The sequence below is a fragment of the Dasypus novemcinctus genome, chromosome 15, assembly GCF_030445035.2.
Source record: "Dasypus novemcinctus isolate mDasNov1 chromosome 15, mDasNov1.1.hap2, whole genome shotgun sequence".
Taxonomy (NCBI): domain Eukaryota; kingdom Metazoa; phylum Chordata; class Mammalia; order Cingulata; family Dasypodidae; genus Dasypus; species Dasypus novemcinctus.
In genome coordinates this window covers 9,405,093-9,421,048 of record NC_080687.1, presented here as the reverse complement: position 1 = coordinate 9,421,048, position 15,956 = coordinate 9,405,093, and positions in this window count along the sequence as shown.

The window sequence follows — 15,956 nt, the reverse complement described above, 5'->3', positions numbered from 1 at the left end:
TTGCAAGGAATGTACCACACTAATGAAAGAAGTTGTTGATGTGGGAAAAGTGGGCGGTGTGGGGAGTGGGGCAAATGGGAATCCCCTATTTTTTTAATGTAACATTTTGTGTGATCGATGTATCCTTTAAAAATAAATACAAAATATATTAAAAAAAAAAAAAAAAAGATTTGAGAGTCCAGAAATAAACCCTCATCTCTACAGCCAACTGGTTAACATGGACAAAACCATGTTAACAGGACAAAACAGTCTCTTCAACAAATGGTGCTGGAGAACTGGATGTTCATAACCAAAAGAATTAAAGAGGACCCCTATCTCACTCCCTATACAAAAATCAACTCAAAATGGACCAAAAACGTAAACTACTAGGAAAAAAATGTACGGAAATATCTTAAAGACCTTGCGGTAAATGGTGGTTTCTTGGACCTTACACCAAAAGCACGAGCAGCAAAAGAAAAAATAATTGGGATCGCCTCAAAATTAAACACTTTTACATTTCAAAGGACTTTGTCAAAAGGGTGAAAAGGCAGCCAACTCAATAGGAAAAAATATTTAGAAATCACATATCTGATAAGGGTTTAATATCAATGCTATATAAAAAGATGCTCTTACTCAACAAGAAAAAGTCAAATGACCAATTAAAAAATGGGCAAAAGACTTGAATAGACATTTGTCCAAGGAAGAAATACAAATGGCAAAAAACACACAAACAAAAAAACATGAAAAAATGTTCAACATCACTAGCGATTAGGGAAATACAAACCAAAGTTAAGATTAGGTGTCATTTCATACCCATCAGTACGGCCACTAATAAAAAGATAGAATTACAAGAATTGGAGAGATTGTAGAGAGAGTGTGTAGCAGTTTGAGTTTATTTACAAATTCCCAAAAGAGAAAGATTATGTTTGTAAAGTAATCTATTACTCTGAGTGTGATAGCCTTTGATTTCATTAGATTCAGCTGAGATGTTTTTGATTAACTTACCTTTAAGATTAGGGCTTTCATTTGACGACGTCAATAAGGAGTGCCTCAGGTTGAGTCTCCAACCCTTGGTGGGTCAATATAAACAGACACTCACTGAAGAAGACACTCTCAAGAAGAGGAAGAGCTCTGTCATGTTTGATCCTGGGGCCCTGGGGAGAGATGGACCACCTGCCTGATAGACTATAGGTGACTTTGGGAAGACAGCCAAGAGAGAACGGGAAGCCCAGAGGGAAAGGTGAGACCAGGCAGCGATCAGCGATTATCTTGCTTCAACATGTGGCAACTGACTTTGGTGAGAAAGCAACTTTGAGTTGGACTCTTTACAGCCTTGTAACTGTGCGCTTTTATGCCAAATAAATACCTTTATAAAAACCAATTTCTTTCTGGTACTTTGCATTGGCACCCCTTTGGCAGACTAATACAGATGGGAATGCTTATTCACTGTTGGTAGGAATGTAGAATGGTACAGCCACTGGGGAGGACTAGGTGGCAGTTTCTAAAGTAGTTGAATAAAGATTTGCCATGTGACCCAGCAAAACAACTAATGGGTATATACCCAGAAGAACTGAGAGCAGTGACACGAACAGACATCTGCACACTGATGTTCAAGGCAGCGTTATTCACTATGGCCAAGAGATGGAAATGATCCAGGTGTCCATCAACTGATGAATGGATAAACAAACTGTGGAGTAGACATATGACTGAATATTATGCACCTATAAGAAGCATATGGCGGGAAGTGGACTTGGCCCAATGGATAGGGCGTCCGCCTACCACATGGGAGGTCCACAGTTCAAACCTGGGCCTCCTTGACCCTTGTGGAGCTGGCCCATGCACAGTGCTGATGCGTGCAAGGAGTGCCATCCCACGCAGGGGTGTCCCCCGTGTAGGGGAGCCCCATGCACAAGGAGTGTGCCCTGTAAGGAGAGCAGCCCAGCACGAAAGAAAGTGCAGCCTGCCCAAGAATGGCGCCGCAAATACGGAGAGCTGACACAACATGATGCAACAAAAGGAAACACAGATTCCTGGTGCCGCTGATAAGGACAGAAGCAGTCACAGCAGAACACACAGTGAATGGATACAGAGAGCAGACAACGGGGGTGGGGTTGGGGGGGAGGGGAATAAATAAAATATAAATCTTAAAAAAAAAAGCATATGGCAACAAGGATGAACCTGGAGGACATTAGGTTGAGTGAAGCAAGCCAGACACAAAAGGACAAATACTGTATGATTGTGCTACTATGATCTAAATATACTGTGTAAACTCATGGGGTTAGTAAGTAGAATATGGAAAGCTGAGGTTAACTTGTGCAGAATTGGTAAAAAGGCTGTGTATTAACCTTTGGAAATGAATAGAAAAGGTGAAAGCATAACATAATGCCTGTAACTAGCAGTACTGCTATATGCGTATGACCATAAGTTTAAAGGAAAAATCTAAGTTCATGTATATTACTAAAAGGAGAGTTAAAAAATTTAACATGGGAATATATAGCATAGTGTTATTAGTCAGCCAAAGGGGTACTGATGCAAAATACCAGAAATTGGTTGGTTTTTATGAAGGGTATTTATTTGGGGTAGGAGCTTACAGATACCAGGCCATAAAACATAAGTTATCTCCCACACCAAAGTCTATTTTCATGTGTTGGAGTAAGATGGCTGCTGATGTCTGCAAGGGTTCAGGCTTCCTGGGTTCCTACGTTCCTGGGGCTTGCTTTTCTCTGGGTTCATGGTTCCTTTCTTCCTGGGGCTGGCTTCTCTTTCCTCTGTGAGCTTACTTCCTGGGGCTCCAGCTTAAGTCTTCAGCATCAAATTCCAACATCGAAAATCCCAACATCCCAAACCCCTCCAAATCTATCTTTTGCCATGCCTTTTATCTGCGAGTCCCCATCCACGAAAGGGTGGGGACTCAACGCCCTACTGGAACAAGAGGTTACTTAATCAAGTAAACCTCTGAATCCAATATAATCTCATATGCCCAGAGGAAAAGATCAGTTTACAAACATAATCCAATATTTCTTTTTGGAATTCATCAATAATATGAAGCTGCTACACATAGTAATACCACATGTGAAATATGAATATGGCTTTATTTGTATATATATGACCATTTTTCTTTGAAACTGAAATATGTTAATACTACAAGATGTTAATATCAGACAAAAAAAGCCATTATGCTAAATGAAAGAAACCAGACAAAAAAAAACTATATTGTATGGTTCCATTTATATAAAAGGTAAATATAAATCAATTTATAAACATGAAATTAGATTAGCGGTTATTTAAGGCTGGGGAAGGATAGAGGGATTGAGCAGTAACTCCTAGGTGGTGTGGGGATTTTCTTTTTGGAATAATGAAATTGTTCTAAAATCTTTTGTGGTAATGAATGCACAACATTGTGATTATGCTAAAAGCCACTGGTTATACACTTTGGATAGATCATAAGGCATGTGAATATATAGCAATAAAACTGCTTAAAAATAAATGAATACATAAGAATGGCCAGAAATAGCAGCTATGTATGGCAGAGAAAGCACAGAGATTGAGAGGTGAAGAATTTTGGTTTTTTTGTCCGTTTTTTGTTCATTATTATTATTAAAATAATGAAAATTCTCTAATAATGACTGAGGTGATGAATGCACAACTATGGGATTATACCAAATACCATCACTTGTACACTTTGGATAAACTGTATGCTTTATTAATACATATCAATAAAACTGATTTGTTCAAAAAAAAAAAGCTAAGCCTGGCTTTCATCAGTCTGACAAGACTAAGGAACTGAAAACTGAAATTCAGGGTTTGTCAAAGAAGCAACATCTGATAAATACCCCAAAATTTCAACTGACACCTTAGAAGGGCTATGCACTAGGGGTAAAGCTATTTATTTTATTTCCCAATTGCCCTGAGTTCAGCCTAGTATCAATCACTGATGAGTCAAAGAGATTAATATCTTTCCTAACTGTCTGTCAGAGAATATTAAATCCTACCTGGAAAAAGATAGCATCATCCTGATCCTCTATAAATTTTTCATTACAATGTTAATAAAATATTACCTAAGGAAAAGGATCTAGTGATCAAAAACCAGACAAAAGAAATAAGTTAATGGATGATTTTGGTATTAGAAGATGGAAACTTTAAAACAACTATGATTAATATACTTAAGAAAATAGGTGAAAATATAGACAACTTTTCACTAGAGAACTGGAATTTATGTAAATTTTAGGGCTGAAAATATATTTGAAATGAAGAATCAATGATTGGGTATAACAGGTTACTGAAAAGAGGAGATAAAAGTAAACTCTAAGACAAGTTAGCAGAAAATATCCAAACTGACACAAGGGGGGAAAAAAAGGATGGAAACTGAAATGAATATATGTGTAACTGGAGTCCTTGAAAGAAAAGAAAAAATTAGAGAGAAACAATATTTCAAGAGATACTAGTTAGGAAATTTCCCAAAGTGGCACAAGAGAGCAAGTGATAGACTCAAGAACCCCATAAACTCCATACAGAACATCTACAATAAAAGTCACACGTGTACATCGTAGTAAAACTGGAAAAAAACAAAGACCAAGACCTTAAAAATAGCCAAAAGAAAACACATTAAGTTCAAAGGAGCAACAATAAGTCCAAACACTGACTTCTTAACTCAAGCAGTGAAAGCCAGAAGACAATAAAATAATGACCCTTTCAAAATGAAAGTAAAATGAACACATTTTCAGACAAACAAAAACAGATAATTCACCACCAGAAGACCTACACTAAAAGTAACAGTGGGGGGGGGAGGGGAGAGGGAGTAAATAAATAAATCTTTAAAAAATGAGTTGGGTTTTTTTCTTTTTGGAATAATGAAAATGTTCTAAAATTAATCGTGGTGATAAATGCACAACTCTGTGGTTATACTGAAAGCTATTGATTATACACTTTGGATGAACTGTATAGTAATGTGAATTTATCTCAATAAAGCTGCTTTAAAAAATAAAAATAAATAAATAAAAGTAATACTTAGGGAGTTCCCTATATAAAAGGGAAATTAACCAAATGCAAATATGGTAAAACAGAAACAAAGATTTCCAGAAAGTATTAATGAGGACAAGTTGAAAGCAAGTTAACGACTGTTTTAACGAGGACATTGTTAATTATAGTTCCAACAACAATGTTGTAATTGAGAGTTAAGAATTAAATAATTATGATTACTGAATCATTATATATTCATAAAATGCATAAAAGTGCATTTTCACTTCTAATATATTATAAAATAGCCAAAGGTTAATATCTGAAATTACTGAAACTGGTTAGACTGACCTCAGCCTTGTATACTTGCTAATGTGACGGTTATTCTAGACTGATATTACCTTTGTTTATGGTTATTTCAAACTAGGCTCACCCTTGTGTGTACTTACTATTGTGGTGGAAACCACCCCACTCTCTCCTGTTTGAATACATAAAAATCCTAAAATCCTCAAACTCAGGGAGGCAGATTTTTGGGCCTCTGACCTCCTTTGCTAGACTAGCAAATAAACTCTTTCTATTTTTGAAATCCTGAAAGATTTGAAGTGCATCAGGCAGTAAAAGAACACATTTTTGTTCAGTACCAATGTCTTTTGGAATAAAGCAAAATGAGAATAAAGTATTATAAGACCCTTCCATGCCACCCACAATTGAGATCATAAAACGAATGGCCTCACACCACGGTAGTACTAATTAGATATCAGTAACAAAAAAAACAGCCAGAAAATCCACAAATGGGGATTAAGCCATATATTAAGTCAGGTATTTCTAAATAATCCATGGGTCAAAGAAGAAACCACAACAGAAATTTAAAAACATTTAAAATTGAGTTATAATAAAAATACAACCAACTTTTGAGAGCCAGCTAAACTGCATTAGAAGTAAATCTTATAGACTTAAAAACATACATTTAAAAAAGGATGATTATATTTTACATATCCATGAAGAACTGAAAGAGAACAGTAAATTAAACTTAAAAATGTAGAAGGAAAGAAATAAAAGTAAAAACAGAACTCAACAGAAAGTATCACCTCCTCTTCACGTGTGGCAGCATTCAGTCTAGAGCTGGTCACCACTTCCCCTAGGTGGTCTTCAGAATCATTCAGCACAAGCTGAAGCTCTCCCACAAAAACTCTTCTGTTACCTCCAACTGAGATACCCACATGGGTCCTCTGTATGCTGCCTTGCTGGAGCAAGTTAATAATCCTGAGTCTTTTTGCTCTAGATGTACTCTTCGTGGTCTTTACCTGGTGGGCATCACAGGTTTCTTCACGAAGAGGTACTACCACTTATATTTACCCAGTGGTCATTGTTAGGATTAAATGAAATATTATCATGTAAAGTGCCAAGTATTGTGGCTGGTAAATACCAAGTTCGCAATAAATATTAGTTCTCCCCTATGAACTCAAAATAGAGCTTGTGGCAGTTCAATATTGTTTATGAATTCCAAAAATTGATACTGGATTTTTTGTAAACTGGTCTGGCCCTCCGGTCGTATTAGATTATACTGGATTCAGAGGTTTCATTTTTACTTGATTAAATAATGATTAAGGCTTTGATTGGGACACATTGGTATGATGTTGCATCCCTGCCCCCTTGGTAGGCAGGGACTCACAGAGAAACCACACTGCAGAGAAGGGAGGTTGGAGTTTTGATCTGGAGCCTGTGAAGTAAGCACACAGAGAGGAAAGAGCAGCTAAGTCTCAGGGAGAGAGACAGAGCTGTCACCTGATCTACAGCTGGCCTTGTGGAAGATAGCAGGGCAGGTGAGCCCGGAGAGAAACAAGCGCTGGGAAGACAGGAACCCAGGAAGCCTGAACTCTTGGCAGATGTTGGCATCCATCTTCCTCCAACACATGGCAACAGACTTCGGTGAGGGAAGTAACTCATGCTTTATGGCCCAGTAACTGTAAGCTTCTACCCCAAATAAATACCCTTTATAAAGCCAACCAAATTTCTGGTATTTTGCAACAGCACCCCTTTGGCTGACTAATACCGAGCTATATGTGTGATTTTACTTTTTAAATCACCTACGTAGTACTTCACTATCACGAATCTACATCTATGCAGAACACAGCTAAGAGCCAGAAAAGAGGACCTCCAAAAACATTCAAAACAAATATGATCAAGTCCATGCCTTACTTGTAAGGCAACCCCCGAAAGTCCTATTTGGACACCATTTGTCATTTAAAAATACATATATAAAATAAACTATTTTTAAAGAGGCTTGAGATTACAGAAAAGTTACATTGAAAGTATAGGGGATTCCCATATACCATCCTTCTTCCCCTCCCACATCTTCCCCTATTAATAACATTTTACAATTGTGTGGTACATTTTACAATTGTGTGGTACAAATTGATGAAAAAACATTGAAGTACTGCTACCAACCAAGGTCTATAGTTTATATTGTGGTTTATACTTAATTCCAATGTCCTAAAAATGCTCTATGTTCCACCTATTCTTCCCTTCCCCTCCCCCTCAGAACCTCTGGCAACCACTATCTTTATATCAATGCTACATGTTCTTCCATTACTACAATATTAATAAGTTTACTTTGTCTTTAGTTGTATTTTCCCCTTATGGTTTGTTCATTCCTCAACCTTGAGGATTCGAGGATGGTAATGCTTGTTCTGCCTCAGATTAAGAGGGGGCTTACATGGAAGGAACTGTTTTCCTTGCAGTTGTAGATACTGCCTGTTTTGGGGGATGGGTGCAGTTTATCATTTTGTCGGCTGTCCTGGGTAAGTCCAGGGAACTGGAGAGTAGGTGTTGGCTGCAACTCTTCTGAGATTCAGGGCTCAACTGGCATATGAACTGACTGAAGATTAAGTCTCAGGCATATATTTAACAGGCATAGTGTTAATTATAGGCTTAAATAAACCTGGAGAAGGATCATGTATAGGGAAATTATAGATGAGTCTAACTCTGTTACACTGGGGAAAGAGGTTATCAGATATTCCAAGATAAGGCCCACCAACAGGGTGCTGATTCCAAGGGTTTGTGTGCTTTGCCTATAGTATCTGGATGGCTCTAGCACCCCCAGGAGCACCCCTATTTGAGGCTTTGTTCACACTGGCAGGTAGTGAGATATGTCTCAGACATGCATAAGTGTAACCTCTGGAAAGACCTCCCAATACATTCTGAAATCTCGTAGCCATAAAAACTCTTCTGATTTTGATGTTTTCCTCTTTTCATCAAGGTCTTTTTCCAAATACACTGCTGGTTGGTGCTTAATATTAATCTCTCAACACCAGGGAGGCTCATCCCTGGGAGTCATGTCCCACACCCAGGAGAAGGTAGTGTGTTTATTTGCTAAGTTTGGTTTAGAGAGAGGCCACATTTGAGTAACACGGAGGTTTTCAGAAGGTAACTCTTAGGCAACAGCTATTATTAGGCTAAGATTCAATTTTACAAGAGTAAGTTTCATCATAGTTACATGCATTCATATTGAGAGCTTGGCATACTGGTCTGTTTTCTTTTATTAGGCTCTGCCTATGTACTCAAGAGATTCTTGCTCTTCTATTTGAGAAAACAGCAGGACTCACTCCCCAGGATGGGAGTTTAGTATTTTGTTGTGTATTGTGTGGGTCTCTACCCATTGAAATAACACCCTAACAAGATGAACACTCATATTTCATAGAAGCATGTCCCAGGCGTACCCTTTCCACACATCTCCCCACCAATACCTGACATCAGCAACCCTCCCCTGCCATATTTGCCAAAAGAACATTCCCAAAATTGTATTTTAAACCACAGACCTCCGCCTCCCCGGAGTTCACCTGTTCTTTCCTCCAGCCATCCCTTCAGTTTCATGAATAGCTCAGCCAATCCCCTCAACCCTGCTCATTCTCATACTCCACCATCCTCAATCCCATTCACATCATCACTATCACCGCCATCCTCTGCCAAACCAACCCCTTCCACCTTATCATAGGTTCTGCCCAGATTGCATTTGCTCATTTTTAAAAAAATCAAAATTGCTGGTTTTGTTTTTGTTTTAAGATTCTTTTATTTCTCCCCTGCCCCCAGATGTCTTCTGTGATCGATCAGTGGCACCAGGAATCTGTGTTTCTTTTTGTTGCATCATCTTGTTGTGTCAGCTCTCCATATGTGCAGCACCATTCTTGGGCAGGCTGCACTTTCTTTCATGTTGGGCGGCTCTCCTTATGGGGTGCCCTCCTTGCGCATGGGGCTGGCTCCCCTACATAGGGGACACCTCTGCGTGGCATGGAACTCCTTGCGCATATCAGCACTGCGTGTGGGCCAGCTCCACACAGGTCAAGAAGGCCCGGGGTTTGAACCATGGACCTCCCATATGGTAGGCGGACACCCTATCCACTGGGCCAAGTCCGCTTCCTGCTCATTTTTAACACATCATTATTCTAATAAACTTGGACATCTGATTTCTACAACCAAGCAAACCAGAACCAGCAACTGGAAATAGAAAGGGATAGGCAGGCATATTCACCACAGCAATAAAACTATAAATATCAAATATAAGAACTTAAAATGCATTTGGAACAATGAAAATGTTTTGGCAATGAATGGTAGTGATGGAAGAAACATTGTAAACATAATAGCACTGTAATATGTATGTGAATGTGGTTAAAAGGAGAAATTTTAGGTTGAATATACAGTGAAAGAATAACTTAAAAAAATTCATGAAACTGTACTGAACAGTGAACCTTAAGCTAAGCCATGGACTAGTTAATAGTACAATTATAAAAATGTGCTTTCATCAATTGGAACAAATGTACCACACCAATGCAAGGTATTAATAATAAGGTGATATATGGGAATCCCACATTTTATGCATGATTATTCCAGAAACCCATAATTTCTCTAATTGGAAAAAAAAAAAAAAGATGCAGTGTTCGTTACAAACCTGTAGCCACATTTGTCTCTTTATTTCTCAAGGGTTCAAACTAAAATACAATTTTATTTTTCCTTAAAAAAAAAAATAGCAGGGAGTGGAGATGGCTCAAGCAATTGGGTGCCTCCTCCCACATGGGAAGTCCCGGGTTCGGTTTCTGGTGCCTCCCAAAAAGAAGATGAACACACAACGAACAGACACAGAGAGCAGACAGCTAGCATAAAAAATTGGGGGGTGGAGGGGGAGAATAAATCTTAAAAGAAAACAAAACCTTAAAATGCTCAGTAATCTGAAGTCATCTAGTGCAGTGGTTTCTAATTTTTTTTGACTGAGTATCCCAACTATAAAATACTTGGCACTTATACCTCCAATCTATATATAATCATTTATAAATCATATATTATATACCTTATAAAATATGTACTAAAGTAGATATAAAGTATTTTAACTTCTATTTTAACTATTAACAATTTTAAGTATTAATTTCTTTTTAACTTTGCAATCACTAAAAAATACTATTACTATTTACATATTGACAGAGAGCACTGTTATTGTATGTGCATCTTTTAAAAAAATCTTGGTTTCCCAATTTGTGGAGTTCAATGTATTTTGACATTTTTTTAAAAAGCCCTCATAATGTGTACACCAATGTTCACAACAGGACAAGTAACAATAGCCAAAAGGTATAAACAACCCAAGTACTCATCAACAGATGGATGAACAAAATGTGGTACATATATAACTGGAATATTATTCAGCCATAAAAAGGAATGAAGCTCTGATACATGCTTCATTCTGATACATGGATGAAGCCTGAAAAATTGATAAGTGAAATAAGCCAGATACAAGGACAAATATTGTATGATTCCACATATATAAAATATCTAAAATGGGCAGACTCACGGAGACAGAGTAGATTAGAAGTTACCAGGGGCTGGGGAATGGGGCAAATGAGGAGTTATTGTTCAATGGGTGACAAAAACATTTTGGTAATTAATGACAGTGATGGTAGCACAACATTGTAAATGTAATTAATGCCACTATCTGTGCATTTATAAATGGCTAGAATGGCAAAAAAAAAAAATTTAAAGCCAGCTATCTGCTGTCGATGTTATTGAAATTTTATTTTTCCTGATGTCACTCAGATATTTTTACAAACTAAAATAAAAAGGATTTACTTTTTACGTTCCCAATAATTGGGCCCAAGATCCACTGAATCTTTATAATGAAGATTTTTTGACAGACCAGAAATATCGAAATGGGTCCAAAATGTTCTCTCCATAGTATTAGTTTCTCCTGAAAAGCAGGTACTCTCTCACTTAATGTTAAAAAAGTCAATTTTGTCTTGAAGAAATAACTGTGTTTGTCTCAAAAAATATCTCTAGGTCGCATACTATTGATAGCCTCTTGCCATCATGGAAAAGGTCAGCATATCTAGAACACTCTGTGTCTTCTGCAAACTAAAATCAAGTAATTCATCCTGGAGTTCTTCAACGCTTAAACATTCTGGCCATGAACTGCTGATTCCCCATCTTGATACAAAGTATCCTAGATTCTTCTTTTTAAAAGTAACCAAATAATATATGATAACAGAAAACTGCAACAACTCTGAGAAATCGATGGTGCTGCTGTGGCCTTTCCATTCTGGAATCCCCACATCTTTCTTCAGGCTTCTTCACGCTCCCTGCGACCCCCTGAGTGTGAACCCAGGAAAGCCTCAGAGCCAACACATGTATTAATACAAAAGTTCAAACACTGCCCTTTTGGGGGGCACAAAATAAACAAATACAAGGTGTAAAATGCTCTTCTTACACCTCAACTGACTTGCCTCACATTACTTTGCAAACTATTGATCCAGTGAAGGGTCATAAAAGTTCTATAAGCTGTATTAGGCCCTGAGGGTATCACAGCTGTAGTTTATACAATAATAATAAGTGCTCACTGAACTGAATCAATTACTCAAATGATGACTCTAAGTCACCAAAAAAAAAAAAAGCAACCTTTAAAGAAATTATGCATAGTATAGTCTGTTAAAGCAAATAGGACAGTGATCCAAAATTGTCAGACTGGGATATTTCAAAACACAACCTTCATGTATTCAGAAAACATGAGGATTCAGAATGATTTCCAGAGCAGCGTGAATTCTACAGTCAATTTCAATGTTCCCCCCAGAATGAATGAAATTTGAAACTGGAGATCATTAATTTAAGAATATACTTCGGTCTCCTAAAGCACATTGCTTCATATTATGAAAACATCAGTACTTTATTCATTAATTTAAAATAACTCCAACCTTAATATAACCATATATATCTCATATTCAAAGTGGTAATAGAAGTAGACATCAGAGATTTCATATTTAACATCATTAGTAGTAGTAGCAGTGGAAGTATAGAATATATTTGCATAAGTAACAAAGAAAGTAATGCTTATGAGGCAAGATAATCATTCAACACAGTTTTTAAATATCTACTCTGTTTTAGAAATTATAGGACAATTGCCGGACATTGTATGTCCTCCCATGGCCCACTGGATGGAACGTGGGAGAGTGTAGGCTATGGTGTGGACCACGGGCCATGGGGTGCAGTGATGCCCAGACATGTACTCACCAGATGCAATGGATATGTCATGATGATGGGGGAGAGTGTTACTGTGGGGGGAGTGGTGGGGTGGGGGCGGTGGGGGTGAACTCGGGACCTCATATTTTTTTAACGTAATATTTTTTGAAAAAATGAATAAATTGAGAATTTTTTAAAAAAAGAAATTATAGGAGATACAACAAATGTAATACACTTAGATCCATATAAATGTAATACTGTGTAAAAAGAATGTCAAATACACTGATAGAAAATGGTTCACAGGAAGAAAAGAGCACTGTGGGCTAGAATGAACTTAAAAAATCATTGTCACAGAGGAGAGGATATGAGCCATGGGTGGAATCCAGAGCTGAAAAAGAGAAAGTATTCAATGCTGAACGAAGTATTAAAAGTTGACGAATGAAAATTGTCATTTGTTTTGTTCATTAAAATGTGTAAATAAAAATACCAAATATAAGGCACACCCGTATAAATTTTAGAGAAATATTCTATTAGAGATATATTATTTCTTAATTGTCCATCGATCCACACACATGTACGTAAATGATACTAATCTACCATTTACCTTCATAAAACCTTCCAATTTAGATTTGAAATAAGAGCTCTAGGAGAAAGCGGAAAAAAGGAGCAGTAAATAAAGAGAAAAACTGTTTTGGCATAGATCTCAATATACTCTTCTTTCAGTGTTAAAAATTTCTATTCTCTGGATCTTTTTCCAGCCTGGCACTTTTCTCTAATATACTGTCTTTTTACTTTAACTTGGAAAAGTCATGAAAGTTCACTTCGAAATGAAATTCAGTTCAGTAATCTGCTGTCCACCAGAGGGCTCCAATATTTCTTCCACAGATGGAAGAGATGTAACAAAAATTACAATAAAATATTAATGAAGCAATAAAATGTACTGAAAAACTCAAGCTGTCATTATCTCATTTAATCCCAAATAAAACTGTTCCATCTGCTACAATGTCTACATTAATAGTTTAAAAAGAAATAAGACTTTTTAAAAAATGTTTTATGAACTAAAATGTTTCAAATATCAAAATTGCTCAGCCATTATCTGGACATTAACTGTTCATCTCTTAGGCAAAGTTTTCAGTTTTATAGATATTGTAAAGTATAACTTCAGTCTAAAGCTCTAACAGTAGCTCAAAGTGTTGTATATAATACTTTTATAAATGCAGTAATGTATTTAATAATTTTCCCAATCAGAAAGCAAAATTACATTATGTGAGTAGCCTTAAGCATTACTAACATAGATAGTAAATGTTTTCTTACAGAAAACCTAGTAATTAACATAATGCCTGCTATGAACATGAGTCCATCATGAACTATGAATTTTGGCTGAGGAATAAAAAGGAAATGAATCACTTAGAGACACTGTACATAAGGATATTCTGTTCAGATATTTTCAGACTGTTTCACAAATAAGTTATTACACTGGTATGTTAGCAAATATCTTCATTCAAACTTGATCACTCTTTAAAAATGTTTTATGTAAAAATATAATATTTATAGGACATGTTTTTTATTGAATGTTAACTGGAAAAGTGGCAAGGGCAAACTATCTTTTTAATGACTACAGCAATTCATTCACTAAGAAAGCCACTCCCCCTTCAAAAAGATCAACTTGCTAATGTGGATTGTAAAGAAATATGAGATCCCTAACGGTGAACATAAAAATTTACTGGATGTTTAAAAATAAAATTTAAAAATGAGTTACAGAAAAAAAAAAATGCTAAAAAATCCACTTTAAAGTGGGTCACAATCAGATGGTAATCATAAGACTACCAAAACATGGATTGATATAGCAATTACTGCAGGTCAAGAATTACTCTATAATCAAAACACGACAAGGGTCATAACATCACTGTCCCACCCCATCCCCCAAATAAGATGTTCCTATATAACTGATGAACACCATGAAAATGGAAAAAAGCATAACATTTGTTTCTAAGTAGCACACACTAGCTGCCAACACTTACAAAACTTAAGAATTTACTTCACCTAGCAAAAATGCATGTATTCATGCTTTCAAGTTTATTGGTTTGTAAGTTTACCATAGGTATCCTAAGCCTAATCAATTTAGAGCTGTGCTGCTGCAAGGAAATGTTAGTTTGTAGAGGGGTGTAGGAGTAGGGAGGGAGGCTGGTGCTTTTCAAAATTGAAAGAGTGGTAAAATAAATAGTTCTCACTTTTAATTTGTGAATGTAAACTCAAATTCACTGCCAATTTTTGATGTGAAAAACATGCCAAATATGAATTATTTAATCAACAACTTCTAACCAACACCCAAGATGTGATATTTCAAAAAGATGAGAATTCTAGGTACATATTTTATTTCTGCACTAAGCAAAAATACAATGTACATAATAGCAAATGAAAGTTTAAAAAGCTTTAACACAGGGGAAAAAAAACAAAAAACAAAAAACTCAACCCTTCCAACAAGTTGAAAAGCTAGAAAACAAGACATAAAAAAAAATACTGGAGCAATCTAATCGACACTGTGTGTGTTAGTACATCCTCTGAAATAGCTCCATCAGGGCATTATATGTTTATTACATAATACTGCTTTGCCCTTGCATATCACCTTTAATCAGGGGATCTCAAAGCACTACAGAATCATCAAGGCCTTAAAATACAACTGAAAACAAATAAATAGTTCTATATTGCAGCTCTTAACAAAACCTTCCCACTACTTCCAAGTACCCTATCTGAAGAGGAGCTTCCAATCCCTCTGTGACTCAGAAACTGTATGCCCCAAATCATTTCAATTTGAGACTGATACTACGCACATTCCAGCTTTTCTTCATCCCAGGGTCTAAAGAAAGTAGTGGCACTATTTTAATGACATACCTATTTCATGACTACCTCTGTGGCAGAATAAACAGCATTTAGGGTGAACAATATCTTGCAGGGTGCATGATGTTATCAAATGGAGGTTTTATAAAGAGAAAATCTTTGCTGGAGGTGAAGAGTCCATAGAGTACTCACCAAACAGTTCTGTCTAGAGACCTCTCCAGGCAACTTAAAGAGCAGGGTAGAGCAAACAATGCCCAGCCATCCTTACCAGGCAGAAAACTATCCTCATGTGAGCACATCATGAGGGAAAGGAAAACTAAAGGACAATGTGCGTAAGACTCAGGAAGGAGAGTGTAAGGTTGCTGGGTGGTCAGGAGAGAGGCACGATATTGTGTTTCCTTTGCATTTAAATAGCACATGAAACGGAAAATCAAACATCAAGCAAAATGTCTTGAAATCAAGGTCAAAACCTGTCGTTTACGATAACTTACTTTTAAAAAAGTGACAAAATCTGTAAATAAGGTTCAGACCTACAGAATACCTAAATTTTAAACATCAGCAAAGTTCAGTTTTGCTTTTTCCACTGGAACACACACACACAAATGTCAGCTTAATGTGAGTATAACTATATTAATGCCAATTTTCAAATACAGTATTATTCCTCTTCCTGTCAACTGCATTACGTTTGTCCT